Below are 20,568 nucleotides of genomic sequence, written 5' to 3'. Positions count from 1 at the left end.
GCGGTCCAGCTCACCCCAAACCATCTCGATTGGGTCCAGGTCTGGTGACTGTGGAGGCCAGGTCATCTGGCATAGCACCCCATCACTCTCCTTCTTGGTCAAATAGCCCTTACACAGCTTGGAGGTGTGTTTAGGGTCATTGTCCTGATGAAAAGTAAATGATGGTCCAATTAAATGCAAACCGGATGGAATAGCATGCCGCTGCAAGATGCTGTGGTAGCCATGCTGGTTCAGTGTGCCTTCAATTTTAAATAAATCCCCAACAGTGTCACCAGCAAAGCACCCCCACACCATCACACCTCCTCCTCCATGATTCTCTGTGGGAACCAGGCATGTAGAGTCCATCCGTTCACCTTTTGTCGGACGCTGTTCATACTAGGGCGTTCGTCAGACAGCGGTAATTCCGCTTTTGTCCACTATGTGCTCAGTGGCGTCGGCTAGATTTTATCTAGCTGGTCCGGGGTTAATTTAGCTGGAGCTCGGATTGGAAGCTGGCCACGCCCATTGCCTTTAAATAGTTCTTCTGAACATTGGGCGTCACCGATTATAGCTTCTGTCTTGTGCTTGGTTATCTCGGTCTAGAGTGGTGATCTAGAAGGAGTATCGTATCTGGTGATTTCCCTTTGTCATATTTTCTCCTTCCTATATTTGTATTTGTTTTTCCCTGTGCATTTATAGTGTATTCCTGAGTGACTGCGGCGTGGTTCATATTTTCCATTATCCTTGTCTGTGCTAACTGTGGGTATTGTCACAAAAATAGAACTAGTGGCCTAGGTGTATGACACTTCCATTAAATTAACATATTTCAAAGGAGGAAAAGGACGGAAGCAAATGTCATCAGATATTCAAATCTCAAACTTTATTGAGTATAATATAAAACCGAAACATACGCAATTCAGAATATTAAAAAGTATATAAAAAATGGAGAACACATGCAAAAAAACCGCACAAGAACAGTAATGCAGCAAATTAAGTGTACAGAAATTTATCTGTATATGTATGGGATGCCTATTTCGCTGTTTAGTTATCTCTATAGCTGTTATGGTGTATAGTTAGATATTATAGATTACTTATGTATATACAGCTATCCCAAAATTATAGCAGCACTGCACCGCTACTTTGAAGGCACAATGGTTAAATATAAATAGGTAAAGTGCATAGTGCAATATATCCAACTATTTACCACCATATAGCCATCCATCTGTTAAGGGTGCATCTGCAATACAAGGGAGTATCCACCTAACCAGCAGTACTGAGGCCCCATATGCTGATGGTGCATATACAAAAGTCAGACAAATTAACCACAGATAAATATAAAGTGACTGTGCTACATAACCTGGTTTGTGCGGTCCTGAGCCCCAACGCGCGTTTCGCGTCTAGCTTCGTCCGGGGGAATGTATGCTGAGGTGTCACATATGGTGCTTTTTATAGTAGCTGGCTAATAGGGCCATGTTGGTGTTCACAGTATTGAGGCCGGCTACCGCGCCTGCGCAGGTCAGCGTCCCGCGTCACTTCCTCTCCCCCCGGCTGTTACACCAGGGGGAGGAGTCAGCGACGCTGTGGACGCGTTGCCATAGCAGCGCGGCGACCCTTGCAGCCACATGTTATTCTTGCAGGTCAGCGTCTCGCGTCACTTCCTTTCCCCCCGACTGTTACATCAGGGGGAGGAGTCAGCGACGCTATGGACGCGTTGCCATAGCAGCGTGGCGTCACTTGCTGCCACATGTTATTCTTGCTGTTTAGACCGAATCAGGGGGGTATAGAGGGGGGGAAACTAAGTAAATGAAGGGTAGCTGCACCCTTTATGTGGCTCCCATATGGTGGTGGTACTCAACCGCCGAATCATGCAGCCGCGCACGCGCAGCTCGGCGTCCCACGCCACCGCTACACCCCCTAGTCCGACGCGTCAGGACCGGGGGCGGAGTCGGAGGCGTAACAGACGCGTTGCCACAGCAACGCAACTAACATGATCCGCTGCAGAGAAACCCACCTCCAATGAGAATACCGCAAAAAAGGGACTATAGTGGGATTGAATGACCTAGATTGCTGCATGAATAGCATATATGATGCAGATACTGTGAGGTTAAGTATGTTAAGGTAGTGTGTAGTGCAGTAGGATTCGTTCAAATCAAATTACACACACTTGTGATAAGTAATAAGGGAATAGTATCCCCAGACATCATGTGGTATGTCCATATGAAACCCCATATGTACAAAGGGCCACACAGAGCCCTAACCCATGTTTTGAGAAAACAGCCTTCTCATACTGCACAGAAAGCTGGATTCAAAATTCTTATTATCCATATTATAGGCCCATAAGGGGCCATAATTCATCAGTGAATAGATGTATATCTCGATATTATAGTGAAACATTTTAAGTGAAGGATCCTCTCAGATTAGTGATCCATAACGAGGCTGGTGAGTAACTAAATAGTGCCTAAATTCAGATTAATATATTACATGTTATGTGCATGTTGATAAAAAATATAAAATATATATATATCAGTGCCCCTATAGTGAAGAAGGATATGATACATCCAGTGACCATTATAATTAATCCGTTACCCACTCTTTGCACATATAGAGGTCCACATAGGGCCTAAATCCACATATAGTCTAATCCAATCTGTAATGACCTAAAGATCGGAGATCATAAACAGCCAAAACCCACCAGTTGATAGGGCCAGCTATATCCATTAAACTAAAACATAAGCTCCCCATTATACATACGGACCCATGGGTGAATAGAAGGGTGTACATGTCTTCCGCTATATAAGACATAAACACCAGAACATTCCATTACACATAATCCAATTTATATTGAATCAATAAAGTGCCAGTGTATATACTGTATCATATACATATTGTGATTTAAATAAATTGTTCACTATCTAAATCCCATAGTGGGCATAGCTCACAATATAAATAGGAGTCCAATGAAGTCCATCACTCAAATATCTCCATTTAGTTATCCATGTCCCATTTTCCTTAGATTTTGTCTGTTTTTTTCTTCCCTTCTTCTTTACTCTTGTTTACTTTCTTTCTTCTCTCTTTAAGGTTTTTTTCTCTCTAGATTTCAAAGAGGTCCCCCCTCTGCCACCAACGAGCTTCAGAAACACAACATCTTTCCAAGGAGCAGCATACCGCCCTCCAATCATCGCACTCCACACAGCCAGCCCAACCACCAGCAAATGGTAAATAGTACCTAAATAAAACTGAGACAGACATAGTTAAAAATCCGTATATAAGGTCAAGCATAATAAAACAAACCAACAACATACATAAAGGCAATTTTAAAAACTAAAGAAAGGGGGCATAACTCAATTTCTCATTTAACCCTTTTGGGTGGATACAATCTTTTTAATCCATCTAGTTTCCAACTGCGCTAAAATTTTTCTCCAATTTCCACCCCGCTGATCAATAAACACCTTGTCAATCCCCGACACCCTTAACAAACCGGCATTGCACTTGTGAACTTGTTTGAAATGCCTTGGTATCGGCTTGAGCATTGATATGTCATCTTCCTCTTCAGCATTTATGATGTCTCTATAGTGTTCTCTTACACGGATTTTTAGTGGTCTAGAGGTAAGGCCGACGTAAATCTTCTCACATGGACATGTGGCGTAGTATATGACACCCACCGTATTACACGTTATATGTTGTGTAATGGTGAAATTCCTAGTGCCATCACTGGATTTAAACGTTGAAGCCTTTTGCATATTTGGGCAGGCTATACAATCCCTGCAAGGGAAAAAACCCCATCTGGGTCCTCTTGAGCCAAACGCTTTGTTAGGTTCATCACCAGGGTAATAACTGTATACCAGCATATCTTTTAAATTTTGCGATCTTCTATATGTAATGGATGAGGTGTTACCTATATATTTTGTCAATACTTGATCCGTCTTCAAGATTGCCCAGTATTTATTAAGGGCCTTTTTCATATCCATCCATTTCTCATTGTATGTAGATATGAACCTGGTCACGTTATCCTGTTTGTTCAATTTAGTTTTTGGCTGAAGAAGCTCCGTACGGTTTTCCACCATTGCTCTCTTCCGGGCTCTCTTAATACTTCTGTTTGAGTACCCCCGGTTTTTAAATCTCATTGCTAGTTCATCAGCCTGTTTGTTGAATAGATGATCATTTGAGCAAATCCTCTTGATCCGTAGGAACTGACCTGTTGGTATGGCCCTTACCACTTGGTGAGGATGGGATGAGGAGGCATGTAGGAGAGAATTTACAGCAGTCTCTTTGCGAAATACATCTGTTTCCAATGCATTTGATGGTCCCTTAAATATAAGGATGTCAAGCATCAGCATATGGGGCCTCAGTACTGCTGGTTAGGTGGATACTCCCTTGTATTGCAGATGCACCCTTAACAGATGGATGGCTATATGGTGGTAAATAGTTGGATATATTGCACTATGCACTTTACCTATTTATATTTAACCATTGTGCCTTCAAAGTAGCGGTGCAGTGCTGCTATAATTTTGGGATAGCTGTATATACATAAGTAATCTATAATATCTAACTATACACCATAACAGCTATAGAGATAACTAAACAGCGAAATAGGCATCCCATACATATACAGATAAATTTCTGTACACTTAATTTGCTGCATTACTGTTCTTGTGCGGTTTTTTTGCATGTGTTGTCCATTTTTTATATACTTTTTAATATTCTGAATTGCGTATGTTTCGGTTTTATATTATACTTCCCCATAATCCTGTAGAATGTAAGCCCGCAAGGGCAGGGTCCTCGCCCCTCTGTATCAGTCTGTCATTGTTAGTTTGTTTACTGTAAGTGATATCTGTAACTTGTATGTAACCCCTTCTCATGTACAGCACCATGGAACCAATGGTGCTATATAAATAAATAATAATAATAATAATACTTAATAAAGTTTGAGATTTGAATATCTGATGACATTTGCTTCCGTCCTTTTCCTCCTTTGAAATATGTTAATTTAATGGAAGTGTCATACACCTAGGCCACTAGTTCTATTTTTGTGACTTTGATTGTTTCTGTACTTTGTTACAGTGTGTAAGGCCAAAGAATGGATATTAAAGCTAGGGATACAGCCTGGCTATCTACAATCGATACTGTTTTTAATGGAGACACGTTGCAAAATGACACTAATGAAAGTGGGCAAAAAATGGAACTGAAAAACTCAATGAAATATTTGTTGAAAAAACGTACCCGTATGTGGTGGAACAAAGTCTCTTTGGAGAAATACCTGGCCAAGGGCCTAATACCAAGAGGCCTGAGGGTGAGGATTATGCCCTCATTCCCCATAGATGACAATGCATTTAAAATCAAGTGGGAGGAGGTCTGTAATCAGTGTTCAAGATCACTCATTGAACTATTGATAGGAAACAATAGGAAAAATCTAGAGAAATTTGACCTTGACATTGAAAATACACAGAAAAAATTGACAGAATCCCTCACAACATCTGAATTGGATATGTTGAATAAGGATATAGACACCCAATTTCAAATCTGGGAGAAAGAAGTTAAAGAAATAAAAACAAAGAAATTTCAAAGGGACTTGAATGATTTTAAAAGTGGCACTGTGTACAGGTGGCATCTGGGGAAAACAAGAGAACAGAGATCTAGATCTTCATCTTTTTCATCTATGTCATCAAGAGATGAAGAAGGAGACATAGGAGCAAGATACCATCCCTACAATCTGAGGAAAAATAATTATAATAGGAAGGGGAACAACTATAAAAAGAAAGGTGATAAGAAAAATGAGAATCCCCCATCCAGATTGCAGGTAATCAATTTGTCAGAAATTAAGTTGTCTGAAGCTCAAGTGGATGTCCTAAGTCTGGGTCTAACTTTTTCTCCTACCTCCCCTTTTGACTCATTTATAGCTATAAAGGATTTGCATTTATTTGCGCGGAAATTGGTCCTCAAAAAACTACATGATAAATCAGAAAGAGGTGAAGAATGGAGTGCGGAGGAAATGGATACTATAAAAATATTGGAAGAATTAAGTGGAGAACAGAATGAACCATCAATAGGAAGTAAGTTTATAGCACCAGCCCCAAAAAAATTCCCGTCTTTAAACATCTATCCAAACATTGAAATATTTGTAAAATTGGTTACGGAAGAATTTGAAAAAATTGCAGGTGGTATATCTAATGACAATATGTCTGAAAATCAAAGGAAAGCATTACGTGAACTTAAAAACATGAGGGAGATAGTTATTAAACCCTCTGATAAAGGGGGCAATGTTGTCGAATGGCCTCGAAGGCAGTATGAGAAAGAGGCCTTCAGACAACTCAGGGACACTACTTGCTACAAGAGATTAACGTATAACCCAACATCTGCCTTTCAGAGTGAACTCTATAACATACTGGACAAAGCCTACCAGGAAGGAACAATAACTAAAGAACTAAGGGACAACTTAATACCTACTTACCCAAGAACTGCATGTATATATTTCATACCGAAGGTGCACAAGAGTCTGTCTAGTCCACCAGGACGACCAATCGTTTCAGGTAATGGAAGTCTATGTGAAGTCACATGTAAGTACCTAGACCACCATCTGAAACCTATTGTTCAAAATTTACCATCACACATTAAAGACACTGGTGATGTTTTGGGTAAAATTGAGGGCATTCCAATGGAAGAAGACATGTGACTTGTAACACTAGACGTGGAATCGTTATATACCTCGATCCAACACGAAGATGGAATCCATGCAGTACAAATGTTCAATGTCTAACTACGATACAGAATTGATTCACCTTCTCATGTCCCTATTAAGATTTGCACTTGAACACAATTATTTTATTTTCAAAAATACAGTATACTTACAAAAGCAGGGTACTGCAATGGGGGCGGCTTTTGCCCCCTCATATGCAAATCTTTTTTGGGGGGCATGGGAAAGGAGAATCTTCTTTACCAACCCTATGGCAGACATTGAAAAGGTTTTGTTTTGGGCCAGATTTATAGATGATATTCTGATGATCTGGCAGGGTACTGAACAAGAACTTATCTCTTTTGTAGGCACCCTGAACAACAACAATATTAACGTAAGGCTAACATGTAAGTACAGCCAGCAGAATATCGAATTCCTTGACATCCTTATATTTAAGGGACCATCAAATGCATTGGAAACAGATGTATTTCGCAAAGAGACTGCTGTAAATTCTCTCCTACATGCCTCCTCATCCCATCCTCACCAAGTGGTAAGGGCCATACCAACAGGTCAGTTCCTACGGATCAAGAGGATTTGCTCAAATGATCATCTATTCAACAAACAGGCTGATGAACTAGCAATGAGATTTAAAAACCGGGGGTACTCAAACAGAAGTATTAAGAGAGCCCGGAAGAGAGCAATGGTGGAAAACCGTACGGAGCTTCTTCAGCCAAAAACTAAATTGAACAAACAGGATAACGTGACCAGGTTCATATCTACATACAATGAGAAATGGATGGATATGAAAAAGGCCCTTAATAAATACTGGGCAATCTTGAAGACGGATCAAGTATTGACAAAATATATAGGTAACACCTCATCCATTACATATAGAAGATCGCAAAATTTAAAAGATATGCTGGTACACAGTTATTACCCTGGTGATGAACCTAACAAAGCGTTTGGCTCAAGAGGACCCAGATGGGGTTTTTTCCCTTGCAGGGATTGTATAGCCTGCCCAAATATGCAAAAGGCTTCAACGTTTAAATCCAGTGATGGCACTAGGAATTTCACCATTACACAACATATAACGTGTAATACGGTGGGTGTCATATACTACGCCACATGTCCATGTGAGAAGATTTACGTCGGCCTTACCTCTAGACCACTAAAAATCCGTGTAAGAGAACACTATAGAGACATCATAAATGCTGAAGAGGAAGATGACATATCAATGCTCAAGCCGATACCAAGGCATTTCAAACAAGTTCACAAGTGCAATGCCGGTTTGTTAAGGGTGTCGGGGATTGACAAGGTGTTTATTGATCAGCGGGGTGGAAATTGGAGAAAAATTTTAGCGCAGTTGGAAACTAGATGGATTAAAAAGATTGATTGTATCCACCCAAAAGGGTTAAATGAGAAATTGAGTTATGCCCCCTTTCTTTAGTTTTTAAAATTGCCTTTATGTATGTTGTTGGTTTGTTTTATTATGCTTGACCTTATATACGGATTTTTAACTATGTCTGTCTCAGTTTTATTTAGGTACTATTTACCATTTGCTGGTGGTTGGGCTGGCTGTGTGGAGTGCGATGATTGGAGGGCGGTATGCTGCTCCTTGGAAAGATGTTGTGTTTCTGAAGCTCGTTGGTGGCAGAGGGGGGACCTCTTTGAAATCTAGAGAGAAAAAAACCTTAAAGAGAGAAGAAAGAAAGTAAACAAGAGTAAAGAAGAAGGGAAGAAAAAAACAGACAAAATCTAAGGAAAATGGGACATGGATAACTAAATGGAGATATTTGAGTGATGGACTTCATTGGACTCCTATTTATATTGTGAGCTATGCCCACTATGGGATTTAGATAGTGAACAATGTATTTAAATCACAATATGTATATGATACAGTATATACACTGGCACTTTATTGATTCAATATAAATTGGATTATGTGTAATGGAATGTTCTGGTGTTTATGTCTTATATAGCGGAAGACATGTACACCCTTCTATTCACCCATGGATCCGTATGTATAATGGGGAGCTTATGTTTTAGTTTAATGGATATAGCTGGCCCTATCAACTGGTGGGTTTTGGCTGTTTATGATCTCCGATCTTTAGGTCATTACAGATTGGATTAGACTATATGTGGATTTAGGCCCTATGTGGACCTCTATATGTGCAAAGAGTGGGTAACGGATTAATTATAATGGTCACTGGATGTATCATATCCTTCTTCACTATAGGGGCACTGATATATATATATTTTATATTTTTTATCAACATGCACATAACATGTAATATATTAATCTGAATTTAGGCACTATTTAGTTACTCACCAGCCTCGTTATGGATCACTAATCTGAGAGGATCCTTCACTTAAAATGTTTCACTATAATATCGAGATATACATCTATTCACTGATGAATTATGGCCCCTTATGGGCCTATAATATGGATAATAAGAATTTTGAATCCAGCTTTCTGTGCAGTATGAGAAGGCTGTTTTCTCAAAACATGGGTTAGGGCTCTGTGTGGCCCTTTGTACATATGGGGTTTCATATGGACTTACCACATGATGTCTGGGGATACTATTCCCTTATTACTTATCACAAGTGTGTGTAATTTGATTTGAACGAATCCTACTGCACCACACACTACCTTAACATACTTAACCTCACAGTATCTGCATCATATATGCTATTCATGCAGCAATCTAGGTCATTCAATCCCACTATAGTCCCTTTTTTGCGGTATTCTCATTGGAGGTGGGTTTCTCTGCGGCGGATCATGTTAGTTGCGTTGCTGTGGCAACGCGTCTGTTACGCCTCCGACTCCGCCCCCGGTCCTGACGCGTCGGACTAGGGGGTGTAGCGGTGGCGTGGGACGCCGAGCTGCGCGTGCGCGGCTGCATGATTCGGCGGTTGAGTACCACCACCATATGGGAGCCACATAAAGGGTGCAGCTACCCTTCATTTACTTAGTTTCCCCCCCTCTATACCCCCCTGATTCGGTCTAAACAGCAAGAATAACATGTGGCAGCAAGTGACGCCACGCTGCTATGGCAACGCGTCCATAGCGTCGCTGACTCCTCCCCCTGATGTAACAGTCGGGGGGAAAGGAAGTGACGCGAGACGCTGACCTGCAAGAATAACATGTGGCTGCAAGGGTCGCCGCGCTGCTATGGCAACGCGTCCACAGCGTCGCTGACTCCTCCCCCTGGTGTAACAGCCGGGGGGAGAGGAAGTGACGCGGGACGCTGACCTGCGCAGGCGCGGTAGCCGGCCTCAATACTGTGAACACCAACATGGCCCTATTAGCCAGCTACTATAAAAAGCACCATATGTGACACCTCAGCATACATTCCCCCGGACGAAGCTAGACGCGAAACGCACGTTGGGGCTCAGGACCGCACAAACCAGGTTATGTAGCACAGTCACTTTGTATTTATCTGTGGTTAATTTGTCTGACTTTTGTATATGCACCATCAGCATATGGGGCCTCAGTACTGCTGGTTAGGTGGATACTCCCTTGTATTGCAGATGCACCCTTAACAGATGGATGGCTATATGGTGGTAAATAGTTGGATATATTGCACTATGCACTTTACCTATTTATATTTAACCATTGTGCCTTCAAAGTAGCGGTGCAGTGCTGCTATAATTTTGGGATAGCTGTATATACATAAGTAATCTATAATATCTAACTATACACCATAACAGCTATAGAGATAACTAAACAGCGAAATAGGCATCCCATACATATACAGATAAATTTCTGTACACTTAATTTGCTGCATTACTGTTCTTGTGCGGTTTTTTTGCATGTGTTCTCCATTTTTTATATACTTTTTAATATTCTGAATTGCGTATGTTTCGGTTTTATATTATACTTAATAAAGTTTGAGATTTGAATATCTGATGACATTTGCTTCCGTCCTTTTCCTCCTTTGAAATATGTTAACTGTGGGTATTGGTGTGTGGTCTCTTCACTGGGTGGTGGGTGGTGGTTTCAGCCTAGGGTTGAAACAGGAGATAGGGTGAGGATGGAGGCCCAGACATGCACACCATCAGTGTAAACTCTGGGAGAGGGTCAGTCAGGATTTCCCTAGTCTGAGGGAAATCGCAGGGGCCCAGGTTATTAGCTCTTGCCTACCTAGGCTTCCCGTGACATTATAATCGGCCAACATTATTTGTATTCCATGGATAACATGACTACCATAACCCGCCAGTTGGAGGCGCTGTCTCTACAGGTCACTGAGTTGAGGGGGGCAGTGCAGCAACAGGGACTAGCAGTATCTAATGTGCAAGCTGGAGCTACTGGTAGAGTTGCTGAGCCTAAGTTTCCTTTGCCTGAAAAGGTGCTGGGGAACGCAGTAAATTTGTTTCTTTTCGTGAAGCTTGCAAACTATATTTCCGTATGCGCCCGATCTCCTCGGGTAATGAGGCTCAGCGTGTGGGCCTGGTGTTGTCATTATTAAACGGGGACCCCCAAGCATGGGCGTTTTCTTTGCCATCTGATTCTGCTGCATTTGACTCTGTGGAGAGTTTTTTTTCCGCTCTTGGACACATTTACGATGATCCAGACAGAATGGCTCTAGCAGAATCTAAGATACGCACTATTTGCCAGGGGGAGCGTTTTGCAGAGGATTACGGTTATGAATTTCGCCGCTGGGCGGTCGACACACAGTGGAATGATCCCGCGCTGCAGTCAGTTTATTCATGGGGTTTCTGGAAGGGTTAAAAAAGCCCTCCTGATGTACGAGACTCCTGCTTCTCTAGATTCCGCTATGAGTCTGGTTGTCCGCATTGATCGCCATTTGCGTCAGGGGGAGCATGAGACGCCGCTTTTGGGAGAGGGTTCAGGTTCAAGTGAGGTTGCTGCAGGCGAGCCCACGGAGCTTATGCAAATCACAGGAGTGTCACAGCCCCGTCGAGCCCCTCCCTGTGCTCAGGAAGCAGGGAGCCTGTTTTTACTGCGGTAAAACTGGTCATTTTGTTAACATTTGTCCTCTGCTGTCTAAGAAAAATGCAACGGCGGAAAACTTCTAAGCTCAGAGGGTGTGGAGGAGGCCAATCTGAGCTTAAGGTATATCCTCCATGGTGGTTTCTCAATGCATGCTCCCTGCTAAGGTTATTATCGCTGGCAGAGAGCTGCCAATTTACTGTTTTCGTGGATAGTGACTCTGCCACAAATCTCATTGATGAGGTGTTTGCGCGCACTGCCGGTTTTAAGATCGAAAAACTGCCTCATCCTATCCGTGTGGTCACCATCAATGCTGCTCCTCTCTCACAGGGGGAGATTACTGAGTTTGTGGCTGAGGTGAAACTCCACATTGGGGTTCTACATTTCGAGCAGGTTACATGTAAGTTGCTCAAGAATCTACCTGCACAGGTGGTTTTGGGTTTTCCATGGTTGTCTATGCACAACCCGGTTATTGACTGGAAAACTCAGGACATAATTCAGTAGAGCGAATTCTGCCAGGAGAATTGCCTGGCCACATGTGTGTCTGCTGTGACTTCAAGCGTTCCTGAGTCACTTCTCGATTTTGCAGATGTTTTCTCTCAGAAGGGTTGCTCAGAGTTGCCACCACATCGCCCCTATGACTGTACTATCAAGTTTAAACCAGGGGCCAAATTGCCTAAAGCAAGGATGTTTAACATCTCCGGTACGGAGAGACAAGCGTTAAAGGATTACATTGCTGAAAGTTTGAGCAAAGGGAACATCAGGCCTTCATCCTCGCCTGTGGCAGCAGGGTTCTTCTTTGTAAAGAAGAAAGATGGCAGACTACGCCCGTGTCTGGATTTCAGGGAGTTAAACCAGATTACGGTTCGTGATCCATACCCTATGCCATTGATACCGGATTTGTTCAATCAGGCGGCAGGCGCTACGTGGTTTACCAAGCTTGACCTCAGGGGGGCGTACAACCTCATAAGAGTCCGTCAAGGTGATGAGTGGAAGACGGCTTTTAATACTCCTGAGGGTCATTTTGAAAATTTGGTGATGCCTTTTGGGTTGACAAACGTGCCTGCAGTGTTTCAACATTTCATAAATGATGTGTTCTCGCATGTTTTGGGAAAATTTGTTATCGTGTACCTAGATTACATTCTCATATATTCTTGCGATCGTGATACTCATTTGGATCATGTCAGGCAGGTGTTACAGCTTCTCAGAGAGAATAAGCTATATGCAAAACTTGAGAAATGTGTATTTTCGGTTTAGGAGTTGCCTTTCTTGGGTTATGTTGTGTCTGCTTCTGATTTTAAAATGGACGCCGCTAAAGGTGCAAGCGGTGTTGCGTTGGGAATGGCCTGATAACCTGAAAGCACTTCAGCGGTTCCTTGGGTTTTCTAACTACTATAGGAAGTTTATCAAGGATTTTTCTATCATTGCTAAACCGCTGACATGACTAAAAAGAGTACCAATTTCTCCGTGTGGCCTGAGGCTGCTGTGCGCGCATTTGAATTTCTTAAGAACAGTTTTGTTTCGGCCCCCATTCTTGTGCAGCCAGACGTATCAAAACCTTTTGTCGTGGAAGTCGATGTGTCTGAGGTGGGTGTAGGGGCGGTGTTGTCACAAGGTTCATCCTTGAGCGATTTGCGTCCATGCGCCTATTTCTCCAAGAAACTGTCGTCCGCCGAACGTAACTACGATATCGGCAACAGGGAGTTGTTGGCAATCAAGTTGGCCTTTGAGGAATGGCGACACTTCCTGGAGGGGTCAGTTCATCAGGTTACTGTTATTACCGACCATAAGAATTTGCTTTATTTGGAGTCTGCCAAGCATCTATTTCCCAGGCAGGCTCACTGGGCATTGTTTTTCACGCGGTTCAACTTTGTTGTTACTTACAGACCTGGGTCTAAAAACACTAAGGCGGATGCTCTGTCCAGGTGTTTTCCGGGGGGAGAACCTCGGGAAGATCCGGTACCCATCCTCCAAAAGGGTGTTGTGGTTTCGGCTCTCACTACCGAGGTTGAGGCTGAGATTGCCGAGGCCCAGGAGGAGGTACCATCTGAACTTCCCATCAACAAATCGTTTGTACCGCTTCATCTCCGCTTAAATGTTTTGTCGGAGCATCATGATGCTGTCCTGGCTGGCCACCCAGGGGTTAGGGGTACCTTGGAGTTGGTGTCATGTCGGTTTTGGTGGCCCAAAATCCGACAGGACGTGGTCTCATACGTGTCAGCTTGCACCACGTGCGCTAGGGCTAAGACGCCCAGCTCCCGTCCTGTTGGCACACTACTTCCTCTCGAGGTACCTAGTAAGCCATGGACGGAGATCTCCATGGATTTTATCACTGACTTGCCCTCTTCAGCTGGGAACACGGTCATCTTGGTGATTGTTGATCGGTTCTCAAAAATGTCGCACTTTGTGTCGTTGCCTTCGTTGCCTAACGCTAAGACTCTGGCTCAGGTATGTGTGCAGGAGGTGGTCAGACTTCATAGGGTTCCATCTGACATCGTTTCTGATAGGGTGTCTCAGTTTGTGGCAAAATTTTGGAAAGCATTTTGCTCACGGCTGGGGATCAAGTTGTCTCATTCTTTTGGCGTTTCATCCTCAGTCAAATGGTGAGACTGAGCGTATGAACCAAAATTTGGAACAGTACTTGCGCTGCTTTGTTTCTGATAACCAGGAGGAGTGGTCGACGTTCCTTCCTTTGGCTCAGTTTGCCATCAATAATCACCGCCAGGAGTCTTCTGGGGAGTCTCCGTTCTTTTGTGTTTATGGGCTACATCCTCAATTTTGTACTTGGAGTCACGGGGGCTCTTCTGGCGTCCCGGAGGAAGACCAGTTAGGAGCACAATTGTCATCAGTCTGGAGGAGAGTTAAACAGCGTCTGTTGAGTGTGGGTGCTAGGTACAAACGTGTGGCTGACAGTAGGCGTGTGCCAGGTCCGGACCTGAGTGTGGATGACTGGGTGTGGTTATCCACAAAAAAACATAAGACTCAAAATACCATCCCTTAAATTGGGTCCAAGGTTTATTGGTCCGTTTAGGGTCGCCGCCGTCATTAACCCAGTAGCGTACCGTTTGGAGCTTCCTACGGGGTATAAGATACACAACGTGTTCCACAGATCATTGCTAAAAAAGATGGTGGGTCTTGTGGACACGAAACCGATGCCTTCTCCAGTCTTGGTGGATGGTAATTTGGAATTTGAAGTCTCCAAGGTGGTTGACTCTCGTGTGGTGCGCCGCACTTTACAGTACTTGGTACACTGGCGTGGTTATGGGCCGGAGGAGAGGTCCTGGGTACCAGCCTTGGACATTCATGCGGATCGGCTGGTCAGTATGTTTCACCGCTGCCATCCGGACAAGCCGGGTCCTATAAGTCGTGAGGGCCCTGGGGTCCCTCGTAGAAGGCGGGGTACTGTCATGTCAGATGCTATTCATACTAGGTCGTTCGTCAGACAGCGGTAATTCTGCTTTTGTCCACTATGTGCTCAGTGGCGTCGGCTAGATTTTATCTAGCTGGTCTGGGGTTAATTTAGCTGGTGCTCGGATTGGAAGCTGGGTCACGCCCACTGCCTTTAAATAGTTCTTCTGAACATTGGGCGTCGCCGATTATAGCTTCTGTCTTGTGCTTGGTTATCTCGGTCTGGAGTGGTGATCTAGGAGAAGGAGTTTCGTATCTGGTGGAGTAATTCCCTTTGTCATATTTTCTCCTTTCTATATTTGTATTTGTTTTTCCCTGTGCATTTATAGTGTATTCCTGAGTGACTGCGGCGTGGTTCATATTTTCCATTATCCTTGTCTGTGCTAACTGTGGGTATTGGTGTGTGGTCTCTTCACTGGGTGGTGGGTGGTGGTTTCAGCCTAGGGTCCATGATTCTCTGTGGGAACCAGGCATGTAGAGTCCATCCGTTCACCTTTTGTCGGACGCTGTTCATACTAGGGCGTTCGTCAGACAGCGGTAATTCCGCTTTTGTCCACTATGTGCTCAGTGGCGTCGGCTAGATTTTATCTAGCTGGTCCGGGGTTAATTTAGCTGGAGCTCGGATTGGAAGCTGGGCCACGCCCATTGCCTTTAAATAGTTCTTCTGAACATTGGGCGTCACCGATTATAGCTTCTGTCTTGTGCTTGGTTATCTCGGTCTGGAGTGGTGATTTAGAAGGAGTATCGTATCTGGTGGAGTATTTCCCTTTGTCATATTTTCTCCTTCCTATATTTGTATTTGTTTTTCCCTGTGCATTTATAGTGTATTCCTGAGTGACTGCGGCGTGGTTCATATTTTCCATTATCCTTGTCTGTGCTAACTGTGGGTATTGGTGTGTGGTCTCTTCACTGGGTGGTGGGTGGTGGTTTCAGCCTAGGGTTGAAACAGGAGATAGGGTGAGGATGGAGGCCCAGACATGGACACCATCAGTGTAAACTCTGGGAGAGGGTCAGTCAGGATTTCCCTAGTCTGAGGGAAATCGCATTGGCCCGGGTTATTAGCTCTTGCCTACCTAGGCTTCCCATGACACCTTTTCTGTGTCACACAAAAACACGGTGGTTGGAACCAAAGATCTCAAATTTGGACTCATCAGACCAAAGCACAGATTTCCACTGGTCTTATGTCCATTCCTTGTGTTCTTTAGCCCAAACAAGTCTCTTCTGCTTGTTGCCTGTCCTTAGCAGTGGTTTCCTAGCAGCTATTTTACCATGAAGGCCTGCTGCAAAAAGTCTCCTGTTAACAGTTGTTGTAGAGATTTGTCTGCTGCTAGAACTCTGTGTGGCATTGACCTGGTCTCTAATCTGAGCTGCTGTTAACCTGCGATTTCTGAGGCTGGTGACTCGGACAAACTTATCCTCAGAAGCAGAGGTGACTCTTGGTCTTCCTTTCCTGGGGCGGTCCTCATGTGAACCAGTTTCTTTGTAGCGCTTGATGGTTTTTGCCACTGCACTTGGGGACACTTTCAAAGCTTTCCCAATTTTTCGGACTGACTGACCTTCATTTCTTAAAGTAATGATGGCCACTCATTTTCCTTTACTTAGAATTTGTATTATAGCAAGAAAAAAGCAACTAACAGTCTATTCAGTAGGACTATCAGCTGTGTATCCACCAAACTTCTGCACAACACAACTGATGGTCAAAACCCCATTTATAAGGCAAGAAATCCCACTTATTAAACCTGACAGGGCACACCTGTGAAGTGAAAACCATTCCCGGTGACTACCTCTCGAAGCTCATCAAGAGAATGCCAAGAGTGTGCAAAGCAGTCAAAGCAAAAGGTGGCTACTTTGAAGAACCTAGAATATAAGACATAATTTCAGTTGCTTCACTGTTATGACCCCAATGGCGAGGGTCTCAGAGATATCAGCAAGTCTGCGAAGTACAAAAATCCAGCTCATAGGGCAGTGGTAACTGAGTTGACCATATATCTACTCCTAACGCCAACACTAGAAGTAGCCGGGGAACATGCCTACGTTGGTCGCTAGATGTCTCGCGCCAGCCGGAGAGCTAACTACCCCTAGAAGAGGAAAACAAAGACCTCTCTTGCCTCCAGAGAAAAGACCCCAAAAGTAGGATACAAGCCCCCCACAAATAATAACGGTGAGGTAAGAGGAAATGACAAACACAGAGATGAACTAGGTTTAGCAAAGAGAGGCCCACTTACTAATAGCAGAATGAGTAAGATAACTTATATGGTCAACAAAAACCCTATCAAAAATCCACGCTGGAGATTCAAGAACCCCCGAACCGTCTAACGGCCCGGGGGGAGAACACCAGCCACCCTAGAGCGTCCAGCAAGGTCAAGAAACAGATAACATACAAGCTGGACAAAAATGCAAACAAAAACAAATAGCAAAAAGCAAGAAAGCAGACTTAGCTTAATCAAGCAGGAACCAGGATCAGAAGACTAGAGCACTACAGATTAGCTCTGATATCAACGTTGCCAGGCATTGAACTGAAGGTCCAGGGAGCTTATATAGCAACACCCCTGACCTAACGACCCAGGTGAGCATACAAGGGATGAATGACATACCCAGAGTCAAATCACTAGTAGCCACTAGAGGGAGCCAAAAGGTAAATTCACAACAGTACCCCCCCCTTAGTGAGGGGTCACCGAACCCTCACCAAGACCACCAGGGCGATCAGGATGAGCGGCGTGAAAGGCACGAACTAAATCGGCCGCATGCACATCAGAGGCGACCACCCAGGAATTATCCTCCTGACCATAGCCCTTCCACTTGACCAGGTACTGAAGCCTCCGCCTGGAGAGACGAGAATCTAAGATCTTCTCCACCACGTACTCCAACTCGCCCTCAACCAACACCGGAGCAGGAGGCTCAGCAGAAGGAACCACAGGTACAACGTACCGCCGCAACAAGGACTTATGAAATACGTTGTGAATGGCAACGACACCGGAAGATCCAGGCGAAAGGATACAGGATTAATGATTTCCAATATCTTGTAAGGACCAATGAAGCGAGGCTTAAATTTGGGAGAGGAGACCTTCATAGGAACAAATCGAGAAGACAGCCATACCAAATCCCCAACGCGAAGTCGGGGACCCACACCGCGGCGGCGGTTGGCAAAACGCTGAGCCTTCTCCTGTGACAACTTCAAGTTGTCCACCACATGACTCCAGATCCGCTGCAACCTATCCACCACGGAATCCACCCCAGGACAGTCAGAAGGCTCCACATGTCCCGAGGAAAAACGAGGATGGAAACCAGAGTTGCAGAAAAATGGCGAAACCAAGGTGGCGGAACTAGCCCGATTATTAAGGGCAAATTCAGCCAACGGCAAGAAGGTCACCCAATCATCCTGATCAGAAGAGACAAAACACCTCAAATAAGCCTCCAGAGTCTGATTAGTTCGCTCCATTTGTCCGTTAGTCTGGGGATGGAAAGCGGACGAAAACGACAAATCAATGCCCATCCTACCAAAAAAGGATCGCCAGAACCTGGAAACAAACTGGGATCCTCTGTCCGACACAATATTCTCAGGAATGCCGTGCAAACGAACCACGTTCTGGAAGAACACAGGAACCAGATCAGAAGAGGAAGGCAGCTTAGGCAAAGGAACCAGATGGACCATCTTGGAGAAACGATCACATATCACCCAGATGACAGACATGCCCTGAGACACCGGAAGATCCGAAATGAAATCCATAGAGATGTGTGTCCAAGGTCTCTTCGGGACAGGCAAGGGCAAGAGCAACCCGCTGGCACGAGAACAGCAAGGCTTAGCTCGAGCACAAGTACCACAGGACTGCACAAATGACCGCACATCCCTTGACAAGGAAGGCCACCAAAAGGACCTGGCCACCAGATCTCTGGTGCCAAAAATTCCCGGGTGCCCTGCCAACACTGAGGAATGAACCTCGGAAATGACTCTGCTGGTCCATTTAGCAGGCACAAACAATCTGTCAGGTGGACAAGAGTCAGGCCTACCAGCCTGAAATCTCTGCAACACACGTCGCAGATCTGGAGAAATAGCTGACAAGATAACTCCTTCCTTAAGAATACCCACAGGTTCAGCGACTCCAGGAGCATCAGGCACAAAGCTCCTAGACAGAGCATCGGCCTTCACATTCTTAGAACCTGGTAAATACGAGACCACAAAGTCAAAACGGGAGAAAAACAATGACCAGCGGGCCTGTCTAGGATTCAGGCGTTTAGCAGACTCGAGGTACATCAGATTTTTGTGATCAGTCAAGACCACCACACGATGCTTAGCACCCTCGAGCCAATGACGCCACTCCTCAAATGCCCACTTCATGGCCAACAACTCCCGATTGCCCACATCATAATTTCGCTCTGCCGGCGAAAACTTCCTAGAGAAAAAGGCACAAGGTCTCATAGTAGAGCAACCAGGGCCTCTCTGCGACAAAACGGCCCCTGCCCCAATCTCCGAAGCATCCACCTCAACCTGAAAGGGAAGTGAGATGTCAGGCTGGCACAAAACAGGCGCCGAAGTAAACCGGCGTTTCAACTCCTGGAAAGCCTCCACGGCAGCAGGAGCCCAGTTAGCCACATCAGAGCCTTTCTTGGTCATATCCGTCAACGGTTTAACAACGCTAGAAAAATTAGCGATAAAACGACGGTAGAAGTTAGCAAAACCCAAGAACTTCTGAAGACTCTTAACTGACGAGGGTTGAGTCCAATCATGAATAGCTCGGACCTTGACTGGGTCCATCTCCACAGCAGAAGGGGAAAAAATGAACCCTAAAAAGGGAACCTTCTGTACACCAAAGACACTTTGAGCCTTTAACAAACAAAGAATTTTCACGCAAAATCTTAAAAACCATCCTGACCTGCTCCACATGAGAGTCCCAATCATCAGAAAAAAACAGAATATCATCCAGATAAACGATCAAAAATTTATCCAGATACTTCCGGAAAATGTCATGCATAAAGGACTGAAAAACTGAAGGTGCATTAGAGAGCCCAAATGGCATCACCAAGTACTCAAAATGACCTTCGGGCGTATTGAATGCGGTTTTCCATTCATCTCCTTGCTTAATGCGCACAAGGTTGTACGCACCACGAAGGTCTATCTTGGTGAACCACTTGGCACCTTTAATCCGGGCAAACAAGTCTGACAACAGCGGCAAAGGATACTGAAATTTGACAGTGATCTTATTTAAAAGCCGATAGTCAATACAAGGCCTCAAAGATCCGTCCTTTTTGGCCACAAAAAAGAATCCCGCACCAAGAGGGGAAGAAGAAGGACGGATATGCCCCTTCTCAAGAGACTCCTTGATATATGAACGCATCGCGGTATGTTCAGGTACCGACAGATTAAACAGTCTTCCCTTAGGAAACTTACTGCCTGGAATCAAATCTATTGCACAGTCACATTCCCTATGAGGAGGCAATGCACTTGACCTAGACTCGCTGAAGACATCCTGATAATCAGACAAATACGCCGGAACTTCCGAAGGCGTAGAAGTAGCAATAGACACGGGCAGGGAATCTCCATGAATTCCATGACAGCCCC

This window comes from Ranitomeya variabilis, chromosome 4, assembly GCF_051348905.1.
Source record: "Ranitomeya variabilis isolate aRanVar5 chromosome 4, aRanVar5.hap1, whole genome shotgun sequence".
Lineage (NCBI taxonomy): Eukaryota > Metazoa > Chordata > Amphibia > Anura > Dendrobatidae > Ranitomeya > Ranitomeya variabilis.
This window is presented reverse-complemented; position numbering follows the sequence as displayed.